This window comes from Lutjanus erythropterus, unplaced genomic scaffold, assembly GCF_056507025.1.
Source record: "Lutjanus erythropterus isolate fLutEry1 unplaced genomic scaffold, fLutEry1.hap2 Scaffold_156, whole genome shotgun sequence".
Taxonomy (NCBI): domain Eukaryota; kingdom Metazoa; phylum Chordata; class Actinopteri; order Lutjaniformes; family Lutjanidae; genus Lutjanus; species Lutjanus erythropterus.
This window is the reverse complement of record NW_028146633.1, coordinates 196,506-213,288: the sequence shown is the minus strand read 5'-3', so window position 1 is coordinate 213,288 and position 16,783 is coordinate 196,506. Positions and strand designations below refer to the sequence as shown.

The window sequence follows — 16,783 nt, the reverse complement described above, 5'->3', positions numbered from 1 at the left end:
GGGTATACTACGAAGCAAGCTCAACACAGCCAGGCTTTCTTTGCATGATCTGGATCGACAAAGCCTATGACGTCAATCAGAGATAACGGGTATCATGATGGTGGTTATCAACTTGCTTTGTTAATCCAGGCTCTCATTTTAAGGCTTTGTGCGCGCTCACATAAAAGTGGCAATTGTTGCATCATATGACTCTTCTTCCACATTAAATGAAGCGATCGCAAGCCACTTAAGTCAAAATGATCAAGTTGTTATAATTATGAGCTGTGGAAAATATACAAAATACATTACGGCAAAAAGCAACATTATTGCTGCAAATAAAGCAGGAAAAGAGGAATGCTGTCAGAAAATTACTGATCGACTAAATGCGGTCTTAATGCTGCTGTTTATTCTAACATGAAAACTGCACATTAAACAATAAAACTCCATACAGCAGATTTAAACATGATGAAGTCTGTCTGACACTGTCCTTTGATGGCAGAGACGTGGAGATCACTGTTTTTGACCAACCCAACGTAAAATGAGTGTAACTGATTTAAGATAAATGATGATGAATTTTCTAATCAGTGATCTGAGCTGCAATATCACTGAGACAAAACAGATAACAGTAAAAAGTATTCAAAGTGTCTGTAGTTGCTTCATCATTATTTTATTGTGTGGACTGTATACGATGTCAATTTAAAGTGTTAATATGATCTGGAGCAAATGGGAAAAATGACTCTGCATCACCCAACGGAGGTTACCATGACAGCACGATGTATACAGTTTGTGCCGCTGTTACATTTTTACATTATATGGATTCGTTCGGTGATATTACGAACATACAGCTCAGCAACTTTTCATTTTTAACGTCTTTCCTCAGTTTAAAAGCTATATTGCTCATAAACAACCTTGTTAGGACAATAATTAGTTAAAGAACAGCGCGTTTTACAGACGATTTAATCTGAAACTCTGAACATAAGCTGCTCCCGACCAGGTTATGAGTTTAGCATAAGTTACCATGGTTATCTAGCCAGGTTAAAAGAGAGCCACCTTCGTGACACTGAAAATCCTGGCTTTAGACTCAACATAGCTCGTTAACCCATTAATCTCGCTTCGTAGTACACCCCTCAGATAAAAGAAGAGGGGGATTTTACAACAGCATAGCAAAACACAGGGAATTTTCTATGAGCACAAGGGTTGTTTTTGTTTTTTTGTTAACCCTTTTGCTAACCCTAACCCTTGTTACAACAGTCAGACCCTTTACAGCTGCCAACCACGAGACAGGTGGGTTTTACATCAGCCAATGATGATAGCCAATCACAGCACAAGAACAAATAAAAGAACATTTTTTTCTTTTTTTTTTTTTTTTTACAACAGCCAATCACATCATAAGTGATTTTTAACAGTCAATCCGAACACTGGATTTTCTTTACATGAGTAAATAAGAGAACAGACAGATTTTACAGGCAGGGCTGTCACGGTAACTGCAAAAATGAATTACCGCGATACTAAGAAGCAGAGTTGGTGAAAAAAATTGATTATTAATTAATCGCAATTATGTTATTAATTTTCAAAAATCTATTATTTTTTGCATTGTTTTATTTTGAAAAAATGTTATCCCGCGGTCAACAGAAGTTGAACGTCATGCGAGCGCGCCCACTTCCAATTGGCAAGTGCGTGCAGCGGCCAGAGCGAGTGAGCCATACAAGCAGGTGTGTAAAATGGACGAGAAACAACCAGCAACGAGCAACCAACTAGGGGTGCAACGGATCGCCATCTACGGTTCGGCACGCATGTAATCCGCAGACCACATCTGAGCATCATAGTTTTACTGTCACTGTTACTTTTGTATAAGATATAATACCCGAAATCTCAATGCAGAGCTGCAGTGAAAAGACAGGACAGATGCTGCTGTGTGCAGCGCATCTCTGTGAAGAGCGACTGATTTAAATGCCGTCACATCGCCTTGAGTAAAATCCAGACCGTAACTTTTTTTCACTGATGTAACTATGCTATCACCAAAGAAACGGATCATAAAACTGTGATGTTCATTGAAACTTTGGTAATATCAGCTGTCTTAACTTCAACACAGCTCCTCTCTACTCACTGGTGATGAGTGATTGATCATGACTTCTAACCAATCAGATGTGCTGTGCTGTAGGCGGGACACTGAACCAGACTATAGAGCGTAGTTGTGTATTATACTGTACAGTGTATAATGATCTAATATATGTATAGTATATACATAGTACAGCACTGTATAAGTTTGAAGTTTTTAACATAATTTCCATTATCATTACTATTATCATTATTATTACATTACACAACTATGGTGATAATTACAGACAGACAAAGATCAAAGACAAGTGCATTTTTAAAATAATTTAACCCTAATCCCACCACATTTTTCTTTTTTGCTGATCTGAACAATTATAAGCCTTCCTTTAGTACAACTTGATCACAACACAATGTGCTGTGTTCATTTCTGTGTTCTACAGTATATAAGCTAGTAAAGCTACAATATGTTTTGCCAAGTTAAAACAAATAATTCTGAAGTTACACCTACACTACACAGGAAGTGCTTTGAGTTGTTACTCAATAAAAGAATTAGGTAATTCAGCAACTGACTGTTTTTTTAAATTGTGCAATAACTTTGTAGTGTATTTTTGGGTTACTGTTGTCAAATGGAAAATCAATAATCGCTAATCGAGAATCGTTAATAATCGAAAATCGGTGGGTAATCAAATCGGGACCCACCGCACTGCATGGTGAGCCACCGTCACCACCGCACATGAGCTGACCTCACCACACCTTACGTTGAACAGGAGACAATGGCAGTTGCGCTTGTACCGAAACCAAATGTTACTTCACCCCTTTGGGAGCATTTCAGCTTTCAGCCAAATGAAAAGGGGGAACCAGCTAATTTAGATGAGGCCGTTTCTAAAATCTGTGGCAAAAAGATCCAAGTAAAACGAGGAAACACTTTATTTTAAGGTCTCACCTAGCAAGTTACCATCCAACTATGGAGGCGAGGCTGCCTCCTCCCACACCAAGTCGCATAGCAGCTCATGTCAGTGCCAGCCAACAGCTTGGAGTCTCCTTGAGTTGCCAAGTACAGCATTGAAAGTGACAGGCATAAACGCCTAAGAGATGCTGTTACACGGTACCTGGTCGAGGAGATGGTGCCGTTTACTATGGTGGAGAAACCGGCATTCAAGCCACTGCTTCAAAAATTTGACAAGTGGACTATTTCACTGCCACCACTGACATGTGGTCAAGCATATATATGACTCCTTACATGAGTTTAACTGTACATTACCTGACCACAGACTGGACTCTAAAATCATGCTACCTCAAAACAATGTTTATGCCCCAGAATCACACATCCGACAACATCGCAGAGGCTCGCCGCAGGGCATTTGATGAGTGGCCCCTGGATGAGAAGCAGCTGGCGTGCATCACGCAGGGCTCCAGACTGCGACTAAATGGTCGCATTTTGCAACTAAAATTTGCGACAGTGCGAGTAAATTTTTCATCTACTCGTGCATGACAAACTTCTGCTCCACACTTCAGCCCAGTAGTTGACAGTGATGCACAAATGAGCTAGTTTGCATTGCTATCGTTTCATTACATTCATTACCATGCATCTCTCCTCTCCTCCATGACGGGCGGGTCTCCCCCCTCGCTCCTCTCTCACACACCCATACACCGGTCTGAAGTTTATATTTATTTCAAATGGCACAGGATATCTCCTTATCTATGTTTTCACTATAGATCAAGTAGATCAGTATATCAGTTCAATAAGAACTGTCATTTTATTCCTTTTAATGCATTTTCATTTGATCTGGCTGGATTACTCTTTCAATTCATTGTAAGGAGAGAGAGAAAGAAAGCGATCAGAATGATGGGTGAGTTACAATGACTTTTAACAGGAGAGAGAACGCGCTGCAATGCACTGTTCATTCATAAACTTATCTGTGCTGTGAAGGTAATCTGAAGACATCAAGTCAGGCAGCAATATTCAGCTCTACCTCCTGTATTATCTACATTTTATAGACATTCTAGTTTTGATGAAAAAGGCATTTGCATGTATAAAATAAGACAATGATAAGCTTTCCTCAGTACACCGGTCATCATTTCTGCCGAACAACCGCCATAGTGTGATGTGCATGTGCAAGGGTAACATATCTGGTGTGACGAATTATGGCCCACTGTGATTGGTCCAGACCTCACATGTGATACTAGCTGAATAAATGTTGTCTTTTTGTCAGATGGAAACTTTTTTGTCTTAAGGGTGTATTAAAATCCTGATTTTAATAATTAAAAATAAAAGTTAAGAAAATATCTCCCAGTCATTTAAGGTGGGCCATTGTATAAGTGGGTGGGCCCAGGCCTGTTAGGCCCACCCATAAAGCCGTGCCTGATGGCAGGATGGATAGATGCATAAATAAATAAATGAATACAAACAGTGTTCCGTTGCTAAAATAAAAAAATGTGAACACAAATCAGTGTTAACTGTTTATTCAGGTCCAAGTGCTCTGTAATCATGGTAATGGGGTCCTTTGGCGAGAGGGTTCTGCAAGGACCCCAGTGACGGACCACGCTCATTCCAGCCCAGTCTTGCTGGGATTATTTATATGTAGGCCTATTTTAAATCATTACATAGGCCCAATAGGTTTACTAAAAATCTGAATACTGTGAATATGAATAATCTTTTAAAATGTTGCCCACAATTCATTCATTCAATGAAACATCGATGCAGCCTAAAACTGCCCATACAACCAGTTGCTGGCTTTCTGAGATGGTTAAAAAAATATTTTTCGTTTAGAAAAAATTACACTGAAATGAAAAATAATTTAAAATACAGCCTATTCATTTAAAGAATTACTAAGTAGGTGTAGCCAGGCTAATTTCACTTCCATAATTAAACGGCCATCACTCTGTCCATGCAGGACTGTCCTACAAGATGGAACTCCAAACAGAAAATGGTGGACCGAGTCTTGGAGCAAACTCCAGCTATAAAAAGAGTTCTGGATGATCGGTGGCATCAGCATCTCATGCCTAGCTGGCAGGACATTGCGGTTTTGGAGTCGGTGAACACGGCATTAAAGCCAGCGGCTGAATTTACGCATCTGCTGTCTGGCGAGACCTATGTCACAGTCTCATCCATTAAATCCATCCTGAAACTCCTCACTGAAGATGTTTTAAAACCATCGGACGAGGACACCACTCTGACCGCGGACATCAAGCGGAAGATGTGCAGTGTTCTTGAGGAAAAGTACAGACCAGCTGCCCTACAAAAAACTTTGGCAAAGGCCTGCTTGCTGGATCCTACATATTAGGGCAACAATTTTGATGATGACACAGAGGAGACAAAGTACGCGCTGATTGAGGAAATACTAGACGTGGAGGACGGAGGGAGCGGTGTCAGTGCGTCAGCTGCTGCACAACAGGAGTCCTCGGCGCAAACAGCGGTGCCACCAGTGGCTAAAAAGAAAACCCTTAGAGACCTGCTGAAGCCATGGACAACCACCTCTGCAACCATACCCAAGAGAGTTTGAGCCGACACTGAACTCACATGCTACCTCCAGGAGGACCCCATCGACTCCAATGCAGACCCACTCGCATGGTGGAGTGACAACCAGGGTAGATATCCTCTCCTCTCTAAAGTCGCCTGCAAGTACATGTGCATTTGCGCAACAAGTGCACCATCGGAGAGAGTTTTCAGTGCAGCTGGAAATATTGTTACCCCTCTCCAATCCTCTCTGAAACCACATAAGGTGAATATGCTGGTTTTCCTCGTGCGCAACAAGGACATGACCCAGGTATAAATCATCATTCTTTATAGGCTCAAGGAGAATTTTTTATTATTTTTTTTAATTGTCTAGTGCCTCGTACATCTCACATTACGGAATGTAATTTTAAGATTCTTTTATGTGAGAATGTAGAAGTTAAAACTTAAAATCTGTGGCCAATTCATCAGGATAGCGCATAGTTTAAAATTTGCTCCTAAGATGTGTCGTCCTGCTAATGAGACGGCCAGCATACCTTGCCAGCTAGCAAGATGACTGGGCGGTTACCCCACTAAAAAGGGTTGTGTTTTTTCTATATTGTTTGTGTAACCATTGTGTGCAAAATTATTGTTTTTTTTTTTTGTTTTTTTTTTATATGAAAATTTAGTTGTTATCTACTCGCCCTCATGCCAACTGAAGATCAGGTTTAGTTTTTTAGTCCACAAAACACTGCTGACTTTCAAAGGAAAACAGCATTATAGAATCCTCCAAACAATGGAAGTGAATCATGGCTAGTTTTCAAACATGGAAAAACAAGAGAAAAAAAAAAGACTACATATTACTCGTCTGGTGTAATCCAAGTCTCCTAAAGACCCAGCACACCAGGTTGACTAAAAGAATGTTATTTACACCATGTTTCAGCCTGAATCTTCACTCTAGATCCTTAGGTTTGAGCCTCGATCACATGCACACTGTCTTAACTAGGTGTGTTTGTTGTGACGGTGTGCAAGGGGACTTGGATTACACCAGTATGGAGGAATTTTATGTTTTTTCTCTCCCCAGTTGTTTTTAATGTTTGAAAACTGGTCACCATTCATTTACATTGTTTGGGAGATTCAGCAACTCTGTTTTCATGTCAAACTCCAGCAGTGTTTTGCAGACTAACAAAATATGCCCGACCCTCAACTGACTTAAGTTTGAGTAGATAATGACTAAATTTTCATTTCTGGATGGACTATCCTTTTACATAGTGCAGGGCTGTATGCTTACTTTTTTAGGTGGTAGCACTGGTGCTAGCAAGTTAAAAATTTTAGTAGCACAAAAAAAAATTTAGTAGCACACACAGTTGGACAGTTACTTAACTTGTTTATTGGCTAAATTCGATACTGATCAGAAATTCTAACAATGTTAACTCCCTGGCTTCGTCTTAATTTCCATCCTAATTGGTTGTTAAGGACAAAAATGTCCACCTCCATAAAAACTACATTAAAAAAGTACAGATTCATATTTTTTCTACTTTTTTCTGCATAAATCTCTCAAACAACTTCAGTCCTGCCCCCAAAACTACACATTCAATCATTTTGAGAAGTTTAACCCTTTAAATGCCTGTTTGATTACTCGATATCACTGTTATTATTTATGAAAAAAAGCAAAGAAATTTAGATATTTTCCATACAACAAATGTTGGGTGGCTGGGGCATTTTTTTTTTATCAGTCTTGGATATGTCAAGGATTAACCAAAATACTGACTTTGATGCATTATTAGTTTTTGTGTAGCATCAGATTTAGACGTTAAGGACAATTAACTTCCATTCAAACCACATTTTTTATCTCAAAGTTGCTGATTATAATCATGCATTCTGTAATGTTAGGGTTTCATCTTTGAGAAAAATAGTAAAATTAGTCATTTTTACTGTTCAACACTAAAATCTGCCATTTACTCACCATAGGCCTATGCATACAAATCTTGTTATTTCTTAGTGATAAAATACTGCAGTAACACTATTTCCACTTTTTTTCCACGTTTCCACTGAAATTATTTTTAAATCAGCAGCAGATCTTTCAATTCTTATTTATTTTACGTACTTGAACATTCAAATTGAACACTCAAAACAGAACAATATGTTACAAAAAACTTGACTTGAGGCGAGGTGAGCATCTCTACAGGCGATGTGTCGCTTTGTAATACTGTGTTTATAAACATTGTCACGTTTAAAGATTGTACTCCCTGTGATGTATGGCGTATTCCCTGCCATCAGTTCACCTGCTGCCACACAATATTTACAAAAAGGCGCTTTTTTGGTTTGTTTACCTGGAAATGTAGTTCTTTTGTATTCGGACTGAGAAGGACGGTACACACTTAGAACTACAACTCCCGTGAAGCATTGCTACAACAACTGACGTATAGGACAAGAGACAGCCTATAGCAGGGGTGTCAAACTCAAACACAGAAAGGGCCAAAATTTAAAACACAGTCTAAGTCGCGGGCCAAACAGGATTAACATTTATTAAACTTTTTCCTCAATAAAATAAATAAGATTTAAAATAATTTTTTTCTTCAACAATAACAAAAGAAAACGAGAATATTTCAGCTCAGAATATTTCAGCTCACATATCCAGGTGGGGGTTACATTTGAAAATGCTTGCTTTTTGTCTGCACACAAGATATCGCACATTTTAATCATGCAAACCCTCAATGGCACTGCATTTGGCATAAAAATATGCTCATATAATAATATTACAAACCCATCAGTCCATCAGGTACAGATGAACATATTGACCTGCTCAATTTAACATTAAGGCCAAAACACACTGAGAACTTCAACAGAAAAGTCAACTGTAGCTTCTATGGTGCACTGCAGGCTTCAGATTTAAAATGTAACACCACAGAACCAGCAGTATTTTAGGAAAAGGTTAAACTGCACACTGACACACACTGAGGAGATGAAGAGGAGAGACAGAGTCTGGACTCTTCATCATGACTTACAACTTGACAACATAATATTATGATTCATGATCATAAAAAGTTTTTTATATCAAGTCGACACATCTGTCCATATTGACTCTCTCTCTCTCTCTCTCTCTCTCTCTCTCTCTCTCTCTCTCTCTCTCTCTCTCTCTCTCTCTCTCTCTCTCTCTCTCTGCTGTGGGTCAGTCTTATTTTTATTTTTACCTGGTTTCAGGTGGAGCTGCAGCTCATCTCCCTCCTCATATACTTGTGTTTCTTTGCACTGAGTCAGTTGCCTAAACAGACAAACCTGTTTACATTGTCGTTTGACAGAAGCTCGCGTCTTCGCGACTGCAAGCTGATTTATTTCTCGAGTTGCGCGGCAGCTGACGCAGTGCATTGTGGGACTTGTAGTATGAGTGGTGGGAGTGCTATTTACCGACGGGCCATTCATAACAGACACATGAAATTATCTCGCGGGCCGTATGTGGCCTATAGCCTTGTTTTCCCTACTATTTTTTTTAGACATGATACCAGCGCAACTCCTTCGCACTTGTGCGAGTGGACACGTATTTCTCTTCGCACAGAATGATTTTTAGTAGCAAATGTGACGAAAATTGTCGCACTGTACAGCCCTGTAGTGCTTTTAGCTGTGGGCTGTATAGTGTATATGGGAGAAAAATAGTCAACATGTTGTGCTTTTAACCAGCTCACTCATTTGAGACCATAAATAAGCACGAAAGCATATACTCTTCAATATTGTTGAAAAGTGTAAAAAGTGTTGAAAATTGTACTTTTCAAGTTCATTTTCAGTAATTAAGAGAAGCTATATTAGCCAACACCTTACAGTGTTAGTGGTAACACTTGTAGAGATACAAGTTACTATGTGAGAGAATTAATATCAACACTGCATACATGCAATGCAAGAAGTGTTGAATTTTAACTCAAAAAGTGTCAATAATTACACTAAATTAGTGTTAAGATACCAACTCTCCAAAAACAATAAAATTAACTATCTGTGGTGTGGACCCATATAGACATTTCAAAAGTGTTCAAAATCAATTCCAACAGTGTTAATCTGAGTATACAGATTTTGCGGTGTAGCTGGCAGCATATTACTGTTCACACAGTGGCAGTTAAAAACTCATTTCCTGTTCTGACTTAAGAATAATAACAATCTGTGCTGACCATGTCTCCCCAAACATCATCCAGACTCATTTAGGTCTCTTCTTTTGTTTTTTCCTCACTGCTAAGCAGTACTACAGCAAACTGTTGCACCAAGTCAGCCTCTGTTTTGTTTACATCTGCCTACCCATGACTTCACAAGAGCTTGTGCTTCCTCTGGTACATAAACTTAATAAGACTAAGGCTAAGAGTGATCCAGAGCACTTTTGGAGAAAATGTAAAAGTTATTTCATAGCTAGTGTTTTATTATGACTGTATGAAGGAATGTACAATTTAATTTTCCATTAAAGAAAAGTTACAAAAACATGTCTATATACTGTCAATTACAGGTCTTACAAAGACAGAAAAGCAGAATTTGCAAAGGTCGACTTTAAAGGGGACCTATTTTACTCATTTTTGGGCCTTTGTATTTGATTTTGGACTCCTATAGAGCAGCTACACACATTCGCCCGCACAGAAAGCTTTGTAGATCGTCAGGACGCTGTGCCTCTCGCTGCATCTCTTCCTTGTATTTTCTGCATCCCGCGAAAACGGTCTGTGTAATTTACTCCACCCCCTGGCCCTCCTCCATGTATGCCTCCCGCCGAGCCCACTCCGCTGTGATTGGTCACACTCCCGAGGACTTCCGAAGGGCTGACAAGCGCTGCTGAGCTCAGCTACCAGCTAACCCAGCTTTGTATTGGCCCGTGTTGACAAAACAGTCCCCTGTGAAGTGCCAAAGACAGACAAACACGGAGGTATTTTTCCATTGCTGGCCGGGAAAAAGCAACTCTATCCACTTCTGCCTGGTGCTCGCCTCTTTAGGAAAACTAAACAAAGTTAACTTTCCCTCACACCCGAACAATCATTTTTGGAAGCCATTGCTCAACGTACTAACACTGAAATCATTGTAGACAGCAGGGGGCTGTGCTACGAAGGAAGCTCAACACAGCCAGGCTTTCTTTGCACGACAAAGTCTAAAACTGCAATCAGAGATAACGGGTATCATGATGGTGGTTATCAACTCACTTTGTTAATCCAGGCTTTCGTCTTCAGACTCTGTGCGCGTTCATATAAAAGGGGCATTTGTTGCATCATTTGACTCTTCTTCCATATGAAATTAAGCGATCGCGAGCCTTACTTAAGTCAAAATCATCAAGTTGTTATAATTATGAGCTGTGGAAAATATACAAAATACATTACGGCAAAAAGCAACATTGTTGCTGCAACGAAAGCAGAAAAAGAAGAATGCCGTCAGAAAATGCTGCCGTTTATTCTAACATGAAAACTGCACATTAAACAATAAAACTCCATACAGTAGATTTAAACATGATGAAGTCTGTCTGACACTGTCCTATGATGACAGAGACGTGGACATCACTGAAGTTTTTGACCAACCCAACGTAAAATGAGTGTAACTGATTTAAGATTGGCTGTGATAAATGATGATGAATTTTCTAATCAGTGATCTGAGCTGAAATATCACCAAGACAAAACAGATAACAGTAAGAAGTATTCAAAGTGTCTGTAGTTGCTTCATCATTATTTTACTGTGTGGATTATATACCATGTCAATTTAAAGTGTTAATATGATCTGGAGCAAACGGGGAAAATGACTCTGCATCACCAAACGGAGGTTACCGTCATGACAGCGCGATGCAGACAGTTTGTGCTGCTGTTACATTTTTACATTATATGGATTTGTTCGGTGATATTACGAGCATACAGCTCAGTAATTTTTCAATGTTAACGTCCTCCCTCAGTTTAAAAGCTAAGGACAAAAATTAGTTAAAGAACAGCGCATTTTACAGACGATTTAATTTGAAACTCTGAACATAACCTGCTTGCGACCAGGTTATGAGTTTAGTAGTTACCATGGTTACCAGGTTAAAAGAGAGCCACATTCGTGACACTGAAAATCCTGGCTTTAGACTCAACATAGCTCGCTAACACATTAATCTCACTTCATAGTTCACCACTCAGGGCAGCGATATAACTTCCAAAGCAGAGCGGGGGAGCAGGCAGGCCTAGAGCACATGCCGGGGTATGACCATATAAGTAAGTCTGGCACGCATTGACGTCAATGTTACTACACGGTTAAAAAAAAGACAGTAAAACACAGCGTGCAGAGCCATCCAAAACAGCTTGCGGGGCTCGCTTCCAAATGCATGAACCTCATTATTTGACGCTTTGGAATCGTTTAACACAAGTATCCAACATTGTGACAACATTTATAGGTCAGAAAAGAGGAAAAAGCATAATAGGTCCCCTTTAAATTAAATGGAGTTGGCCATGGACATTGCAATCTATACAATTCTAAGCATACAGTTGTTTGACATTGACTGTTAGATACTGGTTGGTTAATTGTTTAATAATTTGTGTATCAATTACTTTGTAGCTGATCAGGTTAATTGCCAGCTAATTATAGTCAGGTTCTAACTGCAGTATGCAATAAATGGTTGCCCTTTGTGTGTGTTTACCTGTCACTCACTGCTGAAAGTACAGAACACAATTTAAAAGAAATTATATTTTATAATAATGAGATATTAAATGAGCTTTTAGGTTGTCTGATATACTGCATTTATTTATTGGTTTGATTAATGCTTTACAGTAGCTCATCTGGCTTATTATCAGCTAAGCCTGTTTTATTTTCATAGAGTCTAAATATCACCTACTGTTTGTGCACTTTTGTGCCCTACAATGTGGCCAGAAAGCCCCAATAAATTTGAATTCATCATAGGCCAAAGTGACTTCTCCTAAAAATGACCTCATTCCAGGCCTGAGTATACATTTCCAGTTCTGACAAAGAAAGAACCACTATTTTTATAGTCATACTTGGAAGAAGCTTACCTTAATGGTGATAACGCACTTGCCACTCTGTATTTTACACGCAGCAGCAAACTCCTGGAACATAAGTATGCACACAAAGTGTTAAAGTGAAAAACACGGTGACACAAAACATAATATAGGACAAGCAAATGTATAATTCCTCTGGGATGAAAAAAAAGAAACATTCCAAAAACACAGAAATAACCTGATAGTTTAGTCTCACTGGCAAATCTGGCATAAATGTAACGAGTTGTGGCAAAGGACAAACCCATCGTTACTTTGTGATCATCTCATGAAATCTTTGAATTGATACAGCAAACTACGTAGTAATTTGTGTGTTACTGTATCTTCTGTTTGTTCTGTTTTGTCACGTGCTTCTGTCTTTTATGTGATGCAGAACAGGAATTAGCTGTAAACCAGCTTTAAATGAGTCAGGGCTGTTTAATTTGACCTTTAAACAGTAAAGGTGAACAGTAAAGAAGAGTACAGTAAAGACGGACGTTACTACGCTGAATGAAATAATGAAATATAGCAATATGTGGATTGTATAATTTGTCGTGTGATTACTGTTGTTTTGTCAAGGAGACTTTAAAAAGTTTTAACTGGCTCGTGTATCAAAATAAATGTTTTTATTCTTCAGTGCTTATTGTCAAGGTTTATTGCACGAATGCAATAATATGTTTTCCTTTCTTCGTTAAGGACAGGTTTTCATTACGAAGACTAGTTCAGTCAGTCTGTCAAAATATGTATCCCCCATTATGTGGGGACACACATTCTGTCAGGCTGTATTTTCAGTCGGCCAAAATATGTATCCCCTGTCTACAAAGCCAGTCTTTACCATATCATCAAGTGTTTTTATTTTACAATTTCTTACCCAGCAAAAAATAAATAACAGAAAAAATTATACATGTCACATGAAAATAAATATCAGTCTAATTTAATTACATACAGCATTCTGAAACGAACAAATGACCAACATAACATTACATTCTCAAATTAATAACTAGGTAAACATAAAAGATGAATGCTCCATCCTGTCTAGATTACAGTCAATTGTCTACTCATATACAGCATGCTAGCCACGCTCATAGATACACCTCGCTAAACTCATCAAACTGTTAAAAACACGGCCAATTATCACTTAAACACATGGCGGACTTTCACCCAACATGTACACATGAACCAGTGAACAGGATGGGTGGTTTTAGTGCTAACGTTTAGACATAATGTAGGATACTGATCCAATGCTTACCTTGCGGAGCAAGCGAAAATAATCTTTGAAAAACATGGCGTCCTACACGGAGCAAATCCCAACACTACGGTGCTGTGGAAGGGATAAACAGAGCGAATCACCAGATCAACTGCAGAACAGGCAGCGCAACAGTACCACCCTGTGACGTAAATAGGCAACTGCCCAACATCAAGTAACTGTCTGACAAAAGGAATTGAGAACCGTAACACCAGTACCTCCTTCCCCAACCTGGGTTGATGACACTGAGGGTGAGATCTGAGTTTGCCATCTAGAAAATCAGAACAATCAGTTAAAAGAAGGTTAAAAAGTGTTAATTAATTAAGTGGTGATAATTTTTTACTTTGTGAAAATTCACTAATATAGATTACTGCACTTTTAACAAACGAGAAATTGTTGTGTAAGCGGCAGTTTTTTAAAGAGTGATTATATACATATAAAAACAGCTTATAAAATTTTATAAATTTTATTCTTTTTCTATTTTTACCTGTTATAATGAAGGAAAACACCAAACATAAGTTTAGTGTGCATGTGTAGGCCTACTTTGAAATGAATTAAACACTGAACTATGCGTGCCTATTTGTGTAAAATTAATAAAATAAAAACTAGCCCACTTTAATATAAATAAAACATACAGCAGCACCTTAGCAGCTTAAAAAAAGTAAACATAAAATCAGGAATGTTTGTGACTAAAGTCCATTTCAGTGTGCTGTCATCCTTTTCTGTTTTTGTTTTCCTCAGCCACGTACAGCAATCAGCACCGAGGCACCTGAACATACAAACAAAATTACAACAGCTCCGGGTCTAAAATAAATGTTTTTCTGAAAAGCAATAACCTATTAGATTCTAGTGTTCTCACCTATTTAATGTGACTTGATCTTCATCTGTGAGGCGGGAGCAATATTTGGAATTTATGAAGTTCATGCTCAAGAAAACCTGCTCACACGTGTTCACCAACCAGTTAGCCATCTTAATTTCAACTGCAGGTGAGAAGTTTTGAAACCTCTGAAGTGTAACAATTTTGATAAGTGATTAACTACTTTGAGTCATTTTTTAAAAGAAAAAAGTCTCAATACTACTCAATACTCTGGTTTCTTTAGTCCTCTACAACAGTAAACTAAACATCTCTGGGTTGTGCATAAAAGAAGACATTTGAGGACGTTACCTTGGACTTCAAGAAATGCTGATCAAATGATTTTCATATTTTTTGTACATTTTATAGTCCAACTGATTGATTAATCAATAGATTCATTATGAAATTATAAATTATGAAATATTGAAAATAATTGTTAGTAGCAGCACCACCCCAAACATATCAAACAACTGTCATTAGTCCAGTAGAGGCACACTTGAAGGTCATCTTACTTTCTCTGCAATCAAGAGCACTAATCAGTAAAATGAAAACAGATCTATCAGACTTGAGTATACAGCATTTTCATGACAATCAACCGTTGTTTTTCAGTGAATGTGATTAGTGTATGGTCTTTCTTTCATTCTTTCAGGATGATGTGGATGAGGCAGATCTTGGGGTGTAACAGTGGGACTCTGGTTCACTACCAGCCTATGAGGATCTGTCACTGTAGAAGGTGATGTGGTGATCAACCTCACCTTTTAAATTCACATAGAGCTGCAAACTGTCACCACGGCTGCAGACTCAAGAATGACTCAATGACACAATTTTAGAAGTCAAGATCAAAACAGGATTAGTGGAAATTCTGAAAGGAATAATGAACTTTAGTGGCTCACTCAGTTACAGCATGGTCTGCGACATGAATATGTTGCTGTCCGGGACCCACCTTTCTGGCTTCAGTGTTTTAGTGATCTCATTTCCCTCTTAGGTGCCTTATTTATTCAGTTATGAAAATATATAAAATAAATATTTGAATTTTTCTGTTATTACCTTTCCTAGTTTGAATTCCTTTTCCAAACTGCATATTGCGCAGTTTAGCATATAAACTAAATAGTCAGAAGAATGCCACACACTACCTTAATAACTGTTGAAAGGATGGTTCATGTTATTTAAAGTGTGTTTGTATTAAGGTACTTGTCAGTGTATTGCCTACAGTGGATGTTGGTCGACTGCTTCTGGTTTGGAGATGCAGCAGGACTACCAGTGTAGAAGAGCTAAATAATGTACTGCCGTAGGCAGGGTTAGCAGCAAAACACATTTTAACTGCTTGAAAGTGTTCCTCCCAACAAAAAAAATATTTGACTTGCTATGACTATGCAATATTTCAAATATTGTTACTGCTTTACCTTTCTGTCAGCCAGCCTTTTCTGACAGGAAAACACTGTTATACAAGCCAAATATATCTCCAAAGCCACCTGACTCTTGGCAGAAGCATTAATTAATTAATATATGGTTGGTTTGGAGAGAGTGATATTTGGCTCATATAATAGCAGTTTACAATGAAAAAAGGCTGCCTGACAGCAAGGAGAAAGGTTAAAATATGTTATATGTTGTTGCTGACCCTTTCCTCAGCAGTGCATTGCTGCACTTCTGTACTGGTATGCTTCTACAAAACTGGGGGAATGTCGACATCCATCTACTACAGGTAATACATTGATTATGGATAAGTGCCTCATACAACCAGACTCAAAGTCATCTGAAATACTTTGATGCCCCATTTTAACGTTTCAGCATTTATTTATTTATTTTATTATTATAAAGAGTTGATCAGCACTTTATAATGTTTAAAGACTGTGGAAACCCAAAGTCTTCCTATTTTGTATTTTAGGTTCTTTGTAAACACCTGAAAAGTGTTAGTGTTAGTGTGAATATTGTAGTTAAAGGTACAGTTTTTGTACACTTTCCTGATAGCATTAAATCGATCACAACTGGACTGGTAAAATTGTCTTGGAAGACGTTTCGCCTCTCATCCGAGCAGGCTTCATCAGTTCATGCTCATCACACTAGATTGCTCTAGTCTGATGAACAGTAGTTGGAATTCAATTATTTATCCTCTAAGAGAGGCCGCCTCCAGACCAAAAATGGTTTCACTCCCTATTGTGAGGCCTAACGACAGTCGTTTGGGTTGAGTGGGGTGAAACCCCCGTGAGCCAACGACAGTCGTTGGGGGGGGTCTCACTCGTTAGTGTTCC

The 16,783-nt window shown here is 38.6% G+C and overlaps 1 pseudogene; it reads left to right on the top strand.

The window, feature by feature from the left end:
* The first annotated feature begins 3,340 nt into the window (after window positions 1-3,340).
* On the top strand, window positions 3,341-5,758 carry LOC146304300 (E3 SUMO-protein ligase ZBED1-like; annotated as a pseudogene).
* The last annotated feature ends 11,025 nt before the right edge of the window (window positions 5,759-16,783 follow it).